The sequence below is a fragment of the Bos indicus x Bos taurus genome, chromosome 1 (assembly GCF_003369695.1).
Source record: "Bos indicus x Bos taurus breed Angus x Brahman F1 hybrid chromosome 1, Bos_hybrid_MaternalHap_v2.0, whole genome shotgun sequence".
Classification (NCBI taxonomy): Eukaryota; Metazoa; Chordata; class Mammalia; order Artiodactyla; family Bovidae; genus Bos; species Bos indicus x Bos taurus.
Window position 1 is genome coordinate 115934010 of NC_040076.1, and position 12392 is coordinate 115946401.

Here is a 12392-nt window from a genome sequence, read left to right on the forward strand (position 1 = left end):
TGTGAAATAACTATAATGGTTTTCAGAGTCCAAGATTTAACTTGCATTTTTTTTATCATGTGGCATGTAAACTCAATTAAGCAAACATTTTTATGTGGCTACTAAGTGTCTGACAAGCATTAGACTTGGGGGATCAAAAGAATAGTGTTCTTAAAACAACGCTTGTATCCTGGTTGTTTTTTATCAAATTTTCTTTGTGGGAACTCGTTTTATGTTCTGATGTCAGAAATGTTAATGGGGAAAAACAGCATCAAAGGCCTGATGATTGTGTTTGTTTAATATAAGACAGATATTCTTTTCTTGCTGCAAAAATCTTTATGGTTTCTATTTGGTCTAAGCCTCGGGAGAATGCTCCAAGGTGGTTAAAAAGCTGCCAAGTGGCTGCAGAGAGGGGGCTTCAGGCAGAAGTCCTTATACCAGAGAGACTCCTCAAAGGCCCCTGGGCTCCAAGCCTCTTAGTTGTGGTTGTGGGTGAGGCTTTAGAAGAGATTCTTGCCCAGCCTGCGGAGGTTGGTCAGTTGGTCACCCATCTTCTGGATGAGTTTCATCTCCTCACCTAGGAAGTGGCTCTCCAGGAAGTCACAGAGGTAGGGAGTCTGTACGGGCAGAACTCAGGCCATGCAGATCCCAAAGGGCCTGCTTCAGATTCCTCTCCAAAAGAAGAGAGGTTTCCATAGTATCCTGTGTTTTACCCCACTCATCTTGAGATGGCTTCTGTGTGTCATGGGACAGGGTGCGGCCGCTGTACTGGTTTTGGATTTTCAAGAGACGCTGGGTGCCTTCATGCTCCTCCTCGTCCAATTCATGGAAAAAGTGGCCCACACCCTACACAGCCACATTGTCAAGGTTGAAATAGAAGCCCAAAGAGAGGGAGGTGTAGGAGGCCTGCAGATGCATGTTGACCAGGCGGCTATGACAGTGGCCTCTACCTTGGTGTAATAATTCCTATGAATGTGGGAGCTCATGGTTGATCAGTAATAAGAATTTAAGCTCAAAAAATGGTGTTAACTTGGCCCAGTGATTGAGGACAGCTGAGTGGCTGATTCTGAAAGTTGCGACTAGAAGAATATAGTTGGAGGATAATCGGAGGCTGGAGTAAGGGGTGTCCCTGGGTATGTTCTATCCAAGCACTGTTGAAGCAAGAGACAGATCCACAGGATCTGTGAATGCAATGTCTCTTTTTTCACCTTTATATTCCAGTGTATAACCCAAAGATTTAGATTTCTCATTCCAATTAGGCTGTAATCTTAAAGTTTATTTTACTATTACTTGCTTGTGAAATGAGATATCTAATCATTAGTAATCATTATAACATCAATATTTAAGTGAGAGAATAAAAGCAAAATGAAATAAACAAGCAAACAAAAACAGTTCAGGTTCTTTTCATTAAGAAAATGGCATCAGGTGGTCTTTTTATTTTGGCAGCACTACATGTCGTGTGGGATCTTAGTTCCCCAATCAGGGATGAATCCACACTCCCTTCTTGGAAGCATGGAGTCTTAACCACTGGACCACCAAGGCTTCTTTCTTTTTTTAATGATAGATATAATTGACATGTATCATTATATTAGGCTCAACTGTACAACATTCAATATTTGTGTAATATTGTGAAATGACCACTGCAATAAGTCTAGTTAATGTATTCCATCACTACATATAGTTACATATTTCTTTCTTCTTTGTGATGAGAATTTTAAAAATTTATTCTTAGCATACCAATTTTCAAATGTGCAATACAGTATCATTAACTATAGTAATCATGCTATAAATTACATCTCCAGAATATTTTATAACTGGAAGTGTGTACCTTTTGACTCCCTTCACCCATTCTACCCACCCTTCACCCACCACTTAATGGCAACCACCAGTCCCTTCTTTGAATCTATAAACTTTTTCATTATTGTTTGTTTTTAAGATTTCACACATGAGAACATACAGTATTCATCTTTCTCTGACTTATTTCACTTATCATAAGGCCCTTAATTTCCATTGATGTTATTGCAAATGGCAAGATTTCATTCTATTTATGGCTGTATAATATTCCATTGTGTGTATACATATACCACATCTTTATCCATTTATGTGTGTGTATACATATATATAAATATTTGATTTCTCATTCCAAAAACACACTCACACTGTACATATGTGGCCTGCCCAGGTGGTATGGCCTGCCCAGGTGGTTCAGTGGTAAGGAATCCACTTGCTAAATAGGAGATGCAAGTTTGATCTCTGGATCAGGAAGATCCCCTGGAGAAAGAAATGGCAACCCACTCCAGTATTCCTGTCTGGGAAATCCCAGGGACAGAGGAGCCTGGTGGGCTATAGTACATGGGGTTGAAAAAGAACTGGACATGATTTAGTGACTGAACAACTATACACACACACACACACACACACACACACACACACACACACACACACGCATGCACGCACACACCACATCTGGTTTATCCATCAGTGGGCACTTAAATTTTTCTGTATCTTGGCTCTGCTGCAATGAACATGAAAGTGTAGATAAGTTTTCCAGCTAATGTTTTTATTTTCTTTGGATAAATACCCCAACGTGGAATTACAGGATTGTATGGTAGTTCAAATTTTAATTTTTTGAGGAACCTCAATACTGTTCTCCACAGCAGCTACACCAGTTTGTATTCCCACCAACACTGCATGAGAGTTGCCTTTTCTCCACATCCTTACCAATGCTTAACATTTCTTACCCTTCTGATAATAGCCTTTCTAATGTATGAGGTGATATCTCATTGTGGTTTTGATTTGCATTTCTCTAATGATTAGTGATGTTGATCATCTTTTTATGTACCTGTTGGCCATCTGTATGTCCTCTTTGGAAAAAATGTCTATTCAGATCCTCTTCCAGCTTCTCAATCAGATTGTTTGCCAGTGAGTTATGTGAGTTCTTTATATAGTAAATATTTGACATAAGAAGCCCTTATCTGATACATGATTTGCAAATATTATCTCCCATTTATCGTTTGCCTTTTAGTTTTGTTGATAGTTTCCTTTGCTGTGCAGGGGCATCTTAGTTTCTTGCAGCTGCACTTGCTTGTTTTTATTTTTTCTGTCTTTGTTTTTGGTGTCAAATCCAAAAAAATCATCATCAAGACCAGTGTCAAGTGGCTCACTGCTTTGTTTTCTCCTGGAAGTTTTATGATTCCATGGTTTACATTTAAGTCTCTAATCACTTGAGTTAATTTTTGTGTATGGTGGAAAATATTGTCTAGTTTCATTCTTTGACAGATAGCTGTCTGGTTTTCCCAGCAGTATTTATTGAAGGGGCTTTCTGCCCATTTTATATCCTTGCCTCCTTTGTCATACATAAATTGTTCATAAATATGTGGGTTTATTTTGGGGTTATTTTCTTTCATTGATCTGTGTGTCTGTTTTTATGCCAATATCACTCTGTTTTGATTACTATAGTCTGCAACAGTATTAGAAATCAGGGAGCATGATACCTCCAGTTTTGTTTTTTCTCAAGACTTCTTTGGTTATTGGGGGATCTTCTGTGGTTCAAAGCAAATTTTAGAATTGTTTGTTCTATTCCTGTGAACAATGCCATTGAAATTTTGATAAGGATTGTGTTAAAACCTGTAGGTTACTTTGGTCAGTATGGACATTTGAACAGTATTCTTCCAATCAATGATCATGGAATCTTTTCACTTATTTGTGTCCTCCCTAATTTCTTCATTAATATTTTGTAGTTTTCAGTATATAGGTCTTTCAACTTTTTGGTTAATTTCATGCCTAGGTATTTTATCCTTTTTAAGGCAATGTAAATGAGATTAATTTCTTAATTTCTCTTTTTAATAGTTCATTTTTAATGTATTCAACTGCTTTTTGTATTCTGCAGTGTTACTGAGTTCACTATTCTAATAGTTTTTTGGTGGGGTTTTTAGGGTTTTCTATAATTTGTCATCCAAAAATAGTGACAGTTTTACTTTTTCCTTTCCAATTTGAGTGACTTTTCTTTTTCTTGTCTGATTTATGTGGCTAGGATTTCCAATACTATGTTGAAAAAGACTGATAAGAGGCAGCATCCTTGTCTTGTTACTGATCTTAGAGGAAAAGATTTCAGCTTATCACTGTCGAGTATATTATTAGCTGTGAGTCTGTCATATATGGCCTTTATTCTATTGAGGTACATCCCCTCTTTACCCAGTGTGTCAAAGTTTTTATTATAAATGGATGCAAATTTTATAAAAATATTTTTCTGCATGTTAAGATGACTATGTGATTTTTATCTTACATTTTGTTAATGTGGTATATCACATTGATTTTTGTGGGTATTGAGCCATTACTGCATCCCTAGAATAAATCTCAGTTGACCGTGGGGTATGGTCCTTTTAATGTTTTTTAGAATTTGGTCTGCTAATATTTTGCTGAGCACGTTTCAGTTCAATTCACTAATTCAGTCGTGTCCAACTCTTTGTGACCCCATGGACTGCAGCACACCAGGCCCCCCTGTCCATCACCAACTCCTGAAGTTTTCCAAACTCATGTCTATCAAGTCAGTGATGATATCCAACCATCTCATCCTCTGTCATCCCTTCCTCCTCCTGCCTTCAATCTTTCCCAGCATCAGGGTCTTTTCAAATGAGTCAGCTCTTCACATCAGGTGGCCAAAGTATTGGATTTCAGCTTCAACATCAGTCCTTCCAATGAATACTCAGGACTGATCTCCTTTAGGATGGGACTGGTTGGATCTCCTTGCAGTCCAAGGGACTCTTAAGAGTCTTCTCCAACACCACAGTTGAAAAGTATCAATTAGTCAGTGCTCTGCTTTCTTTACAATCCAAATCTCACATCCATACATGACCACTTGAAAAACTATAGCCTTGACTAAATGGACCTTTGTTGGCAAAGTAATGTCTCTGCTTTTGAATGTTGTCTAGGTTGGTCATAACTTTCCTTCCAAGGAGTAAGCATCTTTTAATTTCATGGCTGCAATCACCATCTGCAGTGATTTTGGAGCCCAGAAAAATAAAGTCAGCCACTATTTCCACTGTTTCCCCATCTATTTGCCAAGAAGTGATGGGACTGGATGACATGATCTTAGTTTCCTGAATGTTGAGCTTTAAGCCAGCTTCTTCACTCTCCTCTTTCACTTTCATCAAGAGGCTCTTTAGTTCTTCTTCACTTTCTGCCATAAGGTTGGTGTCATCTGCATATCTGAGGTTATTGATATTTCTCCGGGCAGTCTTGATTCCAGCTTGTGCTTCATCCATCCGGGGTCCTCATGATGTACTCTGCGTATAACTTAAATAAGCATGGTGACATTATACAGCCTTGATGTACTCCTTTCCAATTTTGGAACCAGTCTGTTGTTCCATGTCCAATTCCAACTATCGCTTCCTGACCTGCACACAGATTTCTCAAGAGGCAGGTCAGGTGGTCTGGTATCCCCATCTCCTTCATAATTTTCCACAGTTTGTTGTGATCTACACAGTCAAAGGCTTTGGAATAGTCAATAAAGCAGAAATAGATGTTTTTCTGGAACTCTCTTGCTTTTTTGATGATCCAGAGGATGTTGGCAATTTAATGTCTGGTTCCTCTGCCTTTTCTAAAACCAGCTTGGACATCTGCAAGTTCACAGTTCACATATTGCTGAAACCTGGCTTGGAGAATTTTGAGCATTACTTTACTAGCATGTGAGATGAGTGCAATTGTGCGGTAGTTTGAGCATTCTTTGGCATTGCCTTTCTTTGGGATTGGAATGAAAACTGACCTTTTCCAGTCCTGTGGCCACTGCTGAATTTTCCAAATTTGCTGGCATTTTGAGTGCAGCACTTTCACAGCATCATCTTTTAAGTTTTGAAATAGCTCAACTGGAATTCCATCACCTCCACTAGCTTTGTTGGTAGAGATGCTTCCTAAGGCACACTTGACTTCACATTCCACTACGTCTGGCTCTAGGTGAGTGATCACACCATCATGATTATCTGGGTCGTGAAGATCTTTTTTGTACAGTTCTTCTGTGAATTCTTGCCACCTCTTCTTAATATCTTCTGCTTCTGTTAGGTCCATACCATTTCTGTCCTTTATCGAGCCCATCTTTGCATGAAATGTTCCCTTGGTATCTCTAATTTTCTTGAAGAGATCTCTAGTCTTTCCCATTCTATTGTTTTCCTCTGTTTCTTTGCATGATCACTGAGGAAGGCTCTCTTATCTCTCCTTGCTGTTCTTTGGAAGTCTTCATTCAAATGGGTATATCTTTCCTTTTCTGCTTTGCTTTTTGCTTCTCTTCTTTCACAGCTATTTGTAAGGCCTCCTCAGACAACCATTTTGCCTTTCTGCATTTCTTTTTCTTCAGGATGGTCTTGATCCCTGTCTCCTGTACAATGTCATGTACAGTGTCATAGTTCATCAGACACTCTGTCTATCAGATCTAGTCCCTTAAATCTATTTCTCACTTCCACTTAATCTTAAGGGATTTAATTTAGGTCATACCTGATTGGTCTAGTGGTTTTCCCCACTTTCTTCAATTTAAGTCTGAATTTGGCAATAAGGAAGTCATGATCTGAGCCACAGTCAGCTCCCAGTTTTGTTTTTGCTGACTGTATAGAGCTTCTCCATCTTTGGCTGCAAAGAATATAATCAATCTGACTTCAGTGTTGGCCATCTGGTGATGTCCATGTGTAGAGTCTTCTCGTGTTGTTGGAAAAGGGTGTTTGCTATGACCAGTGCGTTCTCCTAGCAACACTCTATTAGCCTTTGCCATGCTTCATTCCGTATTCCAAGGCCAAATTTGCCTGTTACTCCAGGTGTTTCTTGACTTCCTACTTTTGCTTTCCAGTCCCCTATAATGAAAAGGACATCTTTTTTGAGTGTTAGTTCTAGAAGATCTTATAGGTCTTCATAGAACCCTTCAACTTCAACTTCTTCAGTGTTGCTGGTCAGGGCATAGACTGGATTACCGTGATATTGAATGGTTTGCCTTGGAAATAAACAGAGATCATTCTGTCGTTTTTGAGATTGCATCCAAGTACTGCCTTTCGGACTCTTTTGTTGACCATGATGGCTACTCCATTTCCTCTAAGGGATTCCTGCCCACGGTAGTAGATATAATGGTCATCTGAGTTAAATTCACCCATTCCAGTCCATCTTAGTTCATTAATTCCTAGGATGTCAATGTTCACTCTAGCCATCTCCTGTTTGACCACTTCCAATTTGCCTTGATTCATGGACCTAACATTCCAGGTTCCTATGCAATATTGCTCTTTACAGCATGTTTACATCTATGTTAATCAGGGATATTGACCTGCAACTTTCTTTTTCTTTTGGGGTCCTTATCTGGTGTTGGTTTCTGAGTGATGTTGGCCTCATAAAATTAGTTTTAGATTGGCTCATTCTTTTCTATTTTTTGAAAGAACTTAAGAAGAATTCGTATTAATTTTTCTTTAAATATTTGTTAGAATTCATCAGTGAAGCCATCATGTCGTGGGTATTTGTTGAGAGATTTTTGATTACTGATTCAGTATCCTTACTAGAAATTGGTTTATTTAAACTTTCTATATTTCATGATTCTGTTTGGTAAGTTGTATGTTTCTAGGCTATATTTAAAATTTTGTCTTCTAAGTTGTCCGGTTTGTTGGCATATAATTGTTCATAGTAACCTTTTATGATCCTTTATAGTATCCTCTGTAGTATCAGTGATAATGTCCCCTCTTTCACTTTGGTTTTATGAGTCCTGCCTCTGTTTCTCAGTGAATCTAGCTAAGGTTTGTCTATTTTGTTTAACTTTTTAAACAGCCAGTTCTTAATTTTATTGATATTTTTTATCATGTTTTTAGTCTCTATTTCATTATTTTCACTCCACCTTTCTTTCCTTTTCTACTAACTTTTAGACTTAGTTTTTATTTTTCTAGTTCCTTGAGGTGTGAAGTTACATGTTTATCTGAAATGTTTCTTGATGTAGGCATTTATCACTAGAAACTTTTCTGTTAAACTGCTTTTGGTGCAACCCATAATTTTGGTATATCATGTTTTCATTTGTCTCAAGTTATGTTTTTATTTCTTTTTTATTTTTCTTTGACCCATTGGTTATTCACTAGCATGTTGTATAATCTTCACATATTTGTGAATTTTCCAGTTTTCTCCTGGTAATTATTTTTAGTTTCATAATGTTGTGGTCAAAAAAGGTTATGATTTTAAATCTATTAAGATATCTTTTGTGGCCTAAGATATAATTTATTCTGGAGAATGTACTATATACTCTTGAGAAGATGTATATTCTGTTGCTTTTAAACAGAATTTTTTGTATATGTCTCTTAAGTGTATCTTGTATAACATGTTATTAAGACCAATATTTCCTTATTGATTTTTTTTTTTTTTTGGTCTACATGATCTATTCATTGAAGAAAGATGGACTATTTAATCTCTTAATATTGTTATGTTGTTATCTATTTCTTCTTTTGTTATTGTTGTTGTTCAGTCACCCAGTCATGTCTGACTCTTTGAGACCCCATGGACTGCAGCACAACAGGCCTCCCTGTCCCTCACCATCTCCTGAAGTTTGCCCAAGTTCATGTCCTTTGCATCTGTGATGCCATCCAGCCATCTCATCCTCTGACACCCTCTTCTCCTTCTGCCCTCAATCCTTCTGAGCATCAGGGCCTTTAAAAATGAGTCAGCTGTTGGCATCATTTCTCCCTTTAGGTCTGTTAATACTTGTTTTATATCTTTAAGTGCTCCAATTTTAGGTGTAGAAATATTTACAAATCCCACAGCTTCTTGTTCAATTAACCTGTTTATTATTGGGTAAAGGCTATTATTACAGTCTTTGTCTTAAAATCTATTTTTTCCTCTTTTTCTTCATTTTCCTTCTCTTTCTCATATATGCATTAGATAAAACAGTCTCTTATTAGTCTTTTTGTCTTAAATTCTTATTATTATAGTCTTTGTCTTAAAATCTATTTTTTCCCTCTTTTTCTTCATTTTCCTTCTCTTTTCTCATATATGCATTAGATAAAACAACCACTTCTTCCAGCCTTGAAGGAGTAGCCTCATACAGGTGATCAGCCTTGTCCTAACTCTTGATTGTCTTTCAAAGCTCTGATTACCCAAGGAGCCAACTTCATTCCTAGTGGCTCCCCATAGTTGAAGGTGTGCAAAGACCTGTCAGTGTCCCAATGGGGAGGAGTTCAGTTGGCACCTAGATTCAAGCTGACTAGAAACCAGACTCTCATCGAGCAGGTTTTAAAGTATGCAAATCTGGCTTGGGAAAACCATGAAATGCCATGTCTATCTCTTCCCACTGCATTGACCTCTAGGGTAACAGTTAAGAACTGTTTTATTGTTTGTTACCATCCTGTTGAATCTGAGAACACAAAGTCCTACTAGCCACCAAATCTAGGCTGTCAAGGGATGTGTCTTCTTGGTGGCAGCCACAAAAACCAGGACACCAGATATGTACACAAGCTCCTTTCTCAAAGATACCAGCACCATGGGTCTGGGCAAAGGGGGAGCACAAAGATCACACCCATCTGTCTCCCCAGTCTCTGGAGAGGATAGTACTAAGTCCTTAAATCTGTATTTAATTATAAACCATCAAGCCACATCTAGAAAGATAAGCTTTCACAGAAAGATTCAGAGTGTATTTTAGTCTACTACCACTGTGCTATGCTTAGAAACTGTTTCTCCACTTGCTACAGTGCCCTGGGACTTGCAAACATAGACCCTGCTGGCCACCAGAGCCAGGTGACCAATGGATGTTCCCTGGGTGGAAGCTGCAGAAAGGGGGCACCAGATGTGTGTACAAATTCCTTTCTGAGACATACTGATGACTGGCAGTGAGGCAGAGAAAGAAGATGAAGGTATTACCTACTCCCCAGGGTCTTTGGAGAGGGTTATAGTAGGTCCTTACATGTATTTTTGGTTAGAAGTCCGCTCTCAGGTCACAGTTATGAAGATAAGTAAATAGGACTCTTTCACAGGAAGACAGAGCATTTTTCAATCAGCTGCCTCAGCTCTGGACCTTGGGAGTAGCCAGATAAGTCTGTGCAAGCCCTCAAAGAGTTGTTTCTCACTAGAGCCTTGTGGGGCTTGTGGACACATTGGTTTTCAAAGCTAGATATTTTGGGGACTCATCTGTTAGGATCAGGTCTTAAAAGTTGGGATGCCTGATACAGATTTCAAATCAGTAGCTCCTCAGAGAGAAACAGGGGCTTCCCTGATAGCTCAGTTGGTAAAGAATACTCTTGCAATGCAGGAGAGCCAGGTTCAATTCCTGAGTCGGGAAGATTCCCCTGGATAAGGGATAGGCTATCCACTCCAGTATTCTTTGGCTTTCCTTGTGGCTCAGCTGGTAAAGAACCCATCTGCAATATGGGAGACCTGGGTTTGATCCCTGGGTTGGGAAGATCCCCTGGAGAAGGGAAAGGCTACCCACTCCAGTATATTGGCCTGGAGAATTCCATGGACTGTATAGTCCATGGATTTGCAAAGAGTCAGACACAACTGAGTGACTTTCACTTTCACTTTCTTTTCAGAGAAACACTGACTTGTGAGTTCCCTTCCACTTGTAGGTCTCCATGCCGGGGTGGGGATTACAATGAGATTGTGTCTCAGCCTCTCCTACCTATTTCAGTGTGAGGGTTTCTCATTTACCCAATGTGTAGAAATTGCTCACCTAGTTTTCAGGTTTCTTTCAGAGGAAATTTTTCTAAATGTAGCTTTAGAAGTGGCATGTCAGTGAAGAAGGTCAGTTTAGGATACTCCTACATGGCCATCTTGAACTACAACTGCTGGCACCAGGCTTTTTAAGCTTTATGTCATGATTATTAAATAAATATACTCAATAAACAGTAAAACAAGCAATAATAGACTTCCATGGTCTTTGTGGTTCTGGTGGCCACAGAAGAGAAACATCACAGTTGTGAGCAACTTCTAAGAATATAAAATATTTTTTATTAGTTGTGTATCAGAATGAGCCTTTGACTCTGCCTCTGAAGATTAGGTGCAGGTCCTTCCAAAGACCTGGAATTAGATGTAAACTTTGGCAACTATTAAAGATCTCATAAGCATCTGTCTCTGCTAACTCATGGGATCAGGAAAAGTGGGGAGTAAATATTAGAGTGATTTGAAACCTAGGAAGCAGGAGAAATCATGAGAGAGATTCTAGTTGCTCTGATTATTTCAAATCCCTTGGCCTGGCTCAACTACATCTCAGGCAGGCAACATAGAGAACGTATGGCTGTAATTACTGTGGGTAATCATTGGGAAACCATGGAAAACAGGAGAGGTGCCAGGAGACTGAAGAATGGAAAGTGTTGCTCCAGTTTTCAGAAAAGGAAGTTAGATTTATTGAATTACAGATCACGGGGGCTGACAAAAATCCTAGAAGGGATACGTTTTTTAAAAGAATACCTGAACATTTAGAAAAGGAAGCATGAAGACCAGAATTAGAATGGCTTCATCAAGAACAGGTCACTGCAGACTAACCCAAATTTTTACCCCCCCCAAACTCTTTTACCCCCAAAATATCTTTTATCCACCCAAAAATCTTTCCTTAGGGGCTTTCCATATTAAATGCATGGAAATAAACCCAATCAAGTGTTGTCATTGAAAATAGTAAATGCTAGAATAGAAAACAAATTTCTCTAATTTTTTTGTTCTCTGAAATTTTACATTTTTTCACTACAGTTATTTTTATTTATTTATTTATTTAAGGATAATTGCTTTACAAAATTTCAAGCCTCAATATGAATCAGCCATGCTGCTGCTGCTAAGTTACTTCAGTTGTGTCCGACTCTGTGCCACCCCATAGACCACAGCCCACCAGGCTCCTCCCTCCCTGGGATTCTCCAGGCAAGAACACTGGAGTGGGTTGCCATTTCCTTCTCCAATGCCTGAAAGTGAAAAGTGAAAGTGAAGTCGCTCAGTCGTGTCCGACTCTTAGCGACCCCATGGATTGCAGCCCACCATGCTGCATGCTCCTCCATCCCTGGGATTCTCCAGGCAAGAGTACTAGAGTGGGGCGCCATTGCCTTCTCTGTGAATCAGCCATAGGTGTACATATATCTCCTCCCTTTTGAATCTCCCTCCCATTTCCCTCCCCCATCACACCCCTCTAGGTTGATACAGAGCCCCGGTTTGAGTTTCCTGAGCCATACAGCAAATTCCTGTTGTCTATCTATTTTACATATGGTAATGTAAGTTTCCATGTTACTCTTTCCATACATCTCACCCTCTCCTCTTCCCATGTCCATAAGTCTATTCTCTATGTCTGCTTCTCCACTGTTGCCCTGTAAATAAACTCTTCAGTACCATTTTTCTATATTCCAGATACATGCATTCAGTTCAGTTCATTTGCTCAGTCGTGTCCGACTCTGTGACACCATGAATCGCAGCACGCCAGGCCTCCCTGTCCATCACCA

The 12392-nt window shown here is 39.1% G+C and overlaps 1 pseudogene; it reads right to left on the reverse strand.

The window, feature by feature from the left end:
* Nucleotides 1-479: 479 nt before the first annotated feature.
* Nucleotides 480-965, reverse strand: LOC113898101 (annotated as a pseudogene).
* Between the last annotated feature and the right edge of the window lie 11427 nt (nucleotides 966-12392).